General features: G+C 37.5%; 1 non-coding gene across 1 annotated transcript; it reads right to left on the reverse strand.

Annotated features, from left to right (window-relative positions):
* Positions 1-6,359: 6,359 nt before the first annotated feature.
* Trnae-cuc lies at positions 6,360-6,431 on the reverse strand. The gene has a single exon. It is a non-coding gene; the product is annotated as a tRNA-Glu (tRNA).
* Between the last annotated feature and the right edge of the window lie 894 nt (positions 6,432-7,325).

Here is a 7,325-nt window from a genome sequence, read left to right on the forward strand (position 1 = left end):
TGGTAATGTCATCACCGTTTCCCTTATGATTGTTTTGGTTCAGCTTATCGTTAAAATTTAGATATATTTTCTAATTAGCAAAACCTTATTCTAACCTTGATGTCGAATGTGACTTTCCTTTTTTAAAACAATCAAAGCTCCAGTCTTTATGAGTCAGTGCCTGGAGATTTTTTCCATTCCTTATTTACTTTCTTAGCTCTTCGTTTAAGTTCGACGAGCCCTCATGTTCGGTCCATAGGAAGCTCAGTTTAATTGTGCGCATCAGAAAAAAAACTTCTTCCTTTAAATGGTTCGCCAAATGCGCGATCACTTCCTCCATGATGGATTGGTTAAAGTTTTGTTTGTTTGGTTGTGAGAAGCAATTCCTTATATGGCCACCCTGTCACTTTCAATGACATCATGCAATGGATCAATTTTGTTTCAAAGTGTTTAATGGCGGCTTGTGTTGCTGATGTGTAATAACGATTTTAACTTTCATAATTCAACGGTTTGTGGCATAGTGGATGAGCTCTAACTAAAAGTTTGAAATTTAAACAGTTCATCATCTCATTTTTTTTTTGTTAAAATCGAAATTCCACAAATTTTGCTGAAAGATCATTGTGTTTCAAAATTTCAATTTATGTTATAATTTTCTTCGGATTAGAAATGTCTTTCTTTTTTCAGTGTATCTAGAAAATTATGTAGCCCAATTATGGTTTCAATTGTAAATCCAAGGAAGACTTAGCCACTTCCGACTTATGTATTGATGCTTTTCACGTGTGGAGCTCGTCACCACAAGTTCAGTTCTTGTTTAGTTCAAAGATTCTCGTTATTGAATAGAAATGTTTTCCCTAAGTACCGCGTTGTGAGATACGAGTACTTGAGGCAAGCAAGCCACTCGGTGTTTGTATTCACTTAGCATATGGAGATTGTTGAACAACTTGCGCTCTATAGCTGTCTGATACACGGATCCCATTGTGGCGCGACATTATTGATTATATTCGTCAATTATGAAAGCTTAACAAGTTTACATTAAGCTATACAGTGGTTCTGGCTCTCACGATTTGCTGCCTCGTTTACCATTGCCGCTTTTGTTGTTACGTTTCTTTGAGAGCAATGCCATGATGCTTAGTTTTCAGTCTAGCTCCCCCGTTTTCTTATATGTGATTATGTAGAATTTTCCTTATTGGGATGTATTTCAGTGAACGCAAGTTACATATGCTTCATTCTAATTGCTAAATGCAAAGTTGCTTGTGCTTGAACTTACGTCCGTGAAGGTATGATTACTGCCAATTTAATCAACCTAATGTTATGCCTATTGTGATATTTTTACTGTCAAGTCTTTTCATGAAAATAAATTATAGGAATATTTACCCAGACAAGTAGAATTGCTCAAGTTATTCACACCAATGCAAATATCGATAATTCGGCTCCTCTTTTGTATATGATTCTAATACAAAGTGTGTCGTTTGTGCCAAGTGAAGCTTGGCTTAATTGTCTTTAGTCAGCTATAACTCGTATATATATCTTTGGGCTAGGTAACAATGACCGATCTTATCATCCAAACCTGACGCCGTCGTCATTTGATATTCAGATGTGAATTTCTTGCTGTTCATTGCTCTCTTGAGCTTCCTTCTTTTCTGGAGTTCAATTCTCATTTGCGGGTAAACCTGACTGATAGCCGAGACTGTCCACAATTCCTGTTGAAATTTATTGTAAACTTTTTCATAAACTAATTTGTTTATTGCGGCCGTTTTTCCTCGTCCAAAATTTCGTGGGTATTAAAGAGAAACTAAAAATTCACTCGCTTGAATAAACATTTTTTTACAGCTCGTCAATTTTTTTATAGATCATTTGACCTACAATCTATAAAATTCGGTAAGCATTCGACTCCTCAAGAGTTGTTGGATTCCTTCCGTAAACTCCAGAATATTTTTTCTAATTTAAGGTGTTTACTCCGTAGACGTCGCTTCTTTGCTCAACCGCCTGCGTGTTCTGTCTTCGCGTGTTTTGCATGCATTTCCCTCCTGAACATTCCTTGCTTTCTTATCTTCCACTGCGGGTTGGAAAAAATCTCACAGTGAACTGCTTCATTTCTTGAGGTACGCTTGCAATTCATGAGCGTCCTTTCCATTCAGGCTGATGGTTCCTTATCGCCAGGAACCGTTTGGTTCGTGGCGGATGTGGTCCATTTGTTACAGATAGCCTGCTACGCGGATCTGTGTTTTTTGGTTTTAGTAGAGGAAGTGTTCACGCATTTATAATTATTAGGTATTCCAGTGCTTATGTCAGTTAATTTTTTCAAGGGTCCAGAAACAGGCTAGTGGATATTGTTAACATGTGCTGGATTATGTTTAAAGTCGGGTTTTTCATCCAAATATTCTAGTCCATTTACCTGTGTACTGGCCATGTGTATGACTGTTGTTTTCGCCTTCACCGTTTAATTTTGTTCGCTATTAGTTCTTGAAGCACGAATCGATTTTTTTAGTAAAAATTCCTGGTTGGTAAACTTGCCTTTGCTAGTTAGGTCTCTATAAATAGTTAATTTCTCAATACTCTTAGTTGTATAAAGGGTCAGAATATAAATATTCCCTTGAACTTAAATATCATTGTTTAGTATAACTGGCTAGATAACAAAAACAATAAAAAAATTGAAAATTGTATTCAATAAATCTATTAACCTAGTGTCCTATTTAACGATCATCCGTTTACAAGTCAATTCGTTTATTGTGTTCACCTAGAAATGTATTCTGGTAAGAATTAGTCTAAAGTTTTCAAGCATGGAAACATTCGCTATCTCTTGAATGTTTCTAGGTATAACCAAGAAAATATTTCTAGGAGAATAGTCAGAAACAATTTTATCAAGCAATTCAACAATTCAATTCAACTATTGAAAAGTCCCTTGAATGTTCGGTGATGTGAGTGGTCATAAATTCTCATTGTATGAAAGCGGAATGATTCTGTTCTATCTGCGTTTTCAACGTAAAAACATCAGCTTTTTCTATGCAGTTAATAATACTCAATTTCAAAAAGGCATATATATGAGAAAATATTCATACTTGTTCACTGGAGCACATAACTACAAAAAGACCAGGATCTCTCGATTCCTGCATGTTTCGTTAGAACGTTGGAACGGCTATTCAAAACTGCCGTTGATTTTCGACTACAACCACAGCATCGTTGTTTGCATCTGCGTTTTTGGGATTTTCTAAGGATGTCGGTGCAAGCTTTCTCCGTTGTTTCGGTGTCGCTTTTTGTGCATTCACTTGCTGGGCACTTTTTATGAACAAACGTTGTAGGGAGTCGTTTTACAGAGCGGTTCCAGACCCATGCAGGTTTTGCGGTCGACAGCCCTGTAAGGTGTACGTATAGGGAGCATGTGCTCTGCATCGTTGGTTTTAGGTTTCCAAGATGAGGCATGTTCAAATTAACACCTCGTTCTACCATAATTCTTGATTATTTTTCACGTAAATATCGCTGCGTCATCGCAGCTGGTGTTTCTCCCCTACATAATGTGCTGCTCTCCAATGTTGTGGATATCTCAAAATCATCACCTCCGATACTTCACTAATATTGTGTTTTTAACCGAAAGTCTTGGTAAATGACATTAAATGATCGCTGCCGATGTTCTTGAATATTACCTTGAGATAATTTAGTTCTAATATTGCCACATCATCGCCGCCGATGTCGTAAATATTAATTATCATGACATTAGTTTGTTTGAAATCGTCACATCTTCACCGCGGATGCTCCTATATACTGCGCAATTTTTTTCCGAGATTAGAAAATAGGCCTTAGTCCCTTCAACACCGCTACGTCCAGGTTCCCCAACCAGTTGCGAAGTTTGGGGCAAAAACAGATCCTCGGACACCGGCGAAGAACGCTAGCGCTGAGGACTGTAAAGTTTGGGCGTGCGATCGCTCCGTGACATGAGGCTATCCCAGCACGGCTGGACGCGTTCATCGATCACCTGTACTTAGGCGGCCTGCCTTTACTTCATCGTAACGCTTTTGATTTATCTTAACGTGTTTGATTTATCTTAAACGCGTGTGATTTATCTTAACGCGTGTGATTTAGCTTAACGCGTTTGATTTATCTTAACGCGTTTGATTTATCTCAACGCGTTTGAGTTATCTTAACGCGTTTGATTTATCTTGATGCGTTTGATCTATCTTAACGCGTTTTATTTATATTAACGCCTTTTACTAATGTTATATTTGTTAATAAAGTGTGTCTTTTGCCAATATCGAGTCCACGACGTGTGCTGTTTCTTGCACATTGTTGTTAAATAATGTGCATTTGTGATTCATTCCAGAAATCACATTCGTATAGTTGTTAGTTCCTGCTTCTCCTAACTTGAAGCATTACGCGAATTAAAAGTTTATTGCTAACAGTTAAATAATACAAAAATAAATTATTTGCTGAATTGTTACTACCATTCTCACTCAACGAACTGTAATTCATGTCAAGAAAACAGGAAGTTGACGAAAAATAATCGGGGATTGAACTGGAAACCTGGTTCCAATAATAGGGCAAATTTTATCATTTAGATCTATATATATATATATATATGCTTATAAATTTCTCGAGAACTATGGAGGATTGAAGTAGCCGTGCTTATCAATATTGGCATAATTTATTGAATGAGTAACCCGCTTCTGTAGCATATCGAATTGGACAACAAGCTGTAAATATAATGGAAGTATCAGACTAGACGAAAGGTCAGGGCGCCAGCATTTAAGCTGTTCTTAACTATGTAGAATTTTTTAATGGGACCCCCTGTTCTGCTTCAAGAATTTCTAACCTTGAAATATTGTCTTTAAATTCACAGTTACCGACCCCCATTATAATTTTGACACTAAATGAATTTGCTGCTGCCATTGGGATCGGCCAAGAAAGACATCTCATGTTCCGGGGTCCTAAAAACCGGTGTTAAATATGGATTTGCATTAGCCATGCTAAGGATTTACCTGTTCGTGCGTGGTCTGGCAGCGGCTCGCGCTATTGAAGTCCTTACGACATTGTTAAGGAATCCCTGGCTTTAAATTTGATTCATGTGGTTTAATTGTTAATTTAAATGATAATTGGCGTTACTGGTGACGTAACATGACGGGTACAAGGCGTTCTACGTATAATTTAGACTTATCTTGCGTTGAATCTTTCTTGCATCGGCGATAATGTGCTCATATTAACAATCATGATAATTGCCGCATATATCATTGCGCTGACTTGACTTGCCATTGACTTGCAAATTATGAACTGCAGCAGAGAATTCCGGTGCTGCTACACTCAAAGGAATGAGTATGATTTTGTCCAAATTGCGATTCCATTTATGCCCTTGAGTGCGTCACCCTGACCCAGTTTTACTGTGTATAAGTGCGTATCAGTACTATATACGTGCGCTATCTGCTCGTGATGTGGGTAAGTCACACATAGGACACGATGACACGTTAATTTCTCTGAGTGTAAGTTCATGTGACGGTCATCTTATAGTCTCATCCAGCAGGTCAACAACCGCTTCTCCTCTCTGGTATCAAATGCATTGCTAAACATATAAGATATAATTAAAACCTCAGAAAAGTGAGTAATTCCGCCGTATATTAGAATTTAGTTCATTCATTTTTAGTTCATTTAGTTCGTTAGTTCAAATGCGTTGCTCAACATTTAAGATATAATTAAAACCTCAGATGAATGAATAATTCCGCCATATATTCGTTTGTTCAAATGCACTGTTCAACAAATAAGATGTAATAAAATCCCAGAAGGCTGAACAATTCTACCGTATATTCGTTAGTTCAATTACATAATAAAATAGTTCAACATATTAGATGTAATAAAATCTCAGAAGGCTAAACAATTCCACTGTATATTCGTTAGTTCCATTGCATTGCTCAACATATTAGATGTAATAAAACCTCAGAAGAGTGAACAATTCTGCCATTTATTCGTTAGTTGACGAGCTAGGTTCTCGTTACGTCGATGTTTTGTTGTGTCCAGCCGATCATATCTCTGTTGGTCGTCCACCCAAATTTTTCAGTGCTAGATAATGTTGACGTTTTATTGGTGCCCGTTATGTGGTGGCTTGTGGCACCGCATGCATGAAAATTAAAAATCAAGCTTGGCTCTCTTATAAGGATAGTATTTTGCATGGGGGGATTCTGTGGCTGTTGATTTTTATCCGTTAATAAATATGGCAAATAATTTGGTTGTCGTACAATAAAATAAATATATTTGTTTGGTAAAAGTATCCGGTCAATGAACGTAATATTTCTGAAACGTGCTGCTGTGCGACAGAACTCAATGGCCCGAACTTTTGTTGTGTCCGGCGACAATGTGATGCTAGCTTTGCTAAGAAGCTAAGCCATGACCACGAAAAATTATTCCCGTGCCGGGAATCGAACCCGGGCCTCGCGGGTGAGAGCCGCGTATCCTAGCCACTAGACCACACGGGACTTGTACGTGAGAGCACGAGTTTAGTTTAATATCACAAGTGAATTCATTAATTTTTTTAGCCGTCAGCCTGTTATATCATCGTTAGAACGAAAAATAATTTTGGACTGTACATTGCCGTACAATCATTATAGTAATATTTCGGTTTAAAAGTTGTTTTGGCTGAAAAAGATTTCTTGTATTATATCGCCACTGTTAAACTACAAGACATTATAACAGCTCCGAAACACTGCCGACCTCCATTTGTCTTGGAAAATTTCCTTTTTTAAATTTTCCGCACCGAAATTGATGACGCTGCTTTGTAGGTACGCTGGTAGGTCGTGGCTCTTGTTTCTTGCTTGTAAATTATTTATCTTAATTTTTGATCGGGATTAAGAAATGACTAAGAATTCAAGATTGTGTTTTTGAATTTTTCCGGTGATATTCGGATGCATTTTTCATTAAATCTACAGGACTCATCACAGTTCGCATTCGACCATCACAGTTTGCATTCGACCATCACAGTTAGCATGAACGTCTCGACTGTCACTTATTTTTGTACGAGACGACTGAAATTGTGGGCACTATTAATCGAGTATCGGACTCCTCGCTTGCATGGTTTTAACTACACGCTGCACTGACTGTAAACTGTTCATAGACATCAAGCAAACCTGGTTCTATGAATAAATAAAATTCACTTGTATGAAGGGATTTATTTTCGTTCCCTTACTTTTTTATACTTTAATTAACCTTTAAAATTTTAAGGTTGGCAGCGACATTTACCGCCAGCCTTCACGAGCGCCATTTTAGTTATTATAAAGTCCGAATGCCATTACACGGATTGTTTGTAGAACAACCTAACCGTCTTATACGAAACAACCAGTCTCCACTTCTAGACCTTATGGTCACTAACTGTA

Source organism: Hyalella azteca, unplaced genomic scaffold, assembly GCF_000764305.2.
Source record: "Hyalella azteca isolate HAZT.00-mixed unplaced genomic scaffold, Hazt_2.0.2 contig13692, whole genome shotgun sequence".
Lineage (NCBI taxonomy): Eukaryota > Metazoa > Arthropoda > Malacostraca > Amphipoda > Hyalellidae > Hyalella > Hyalella azteca.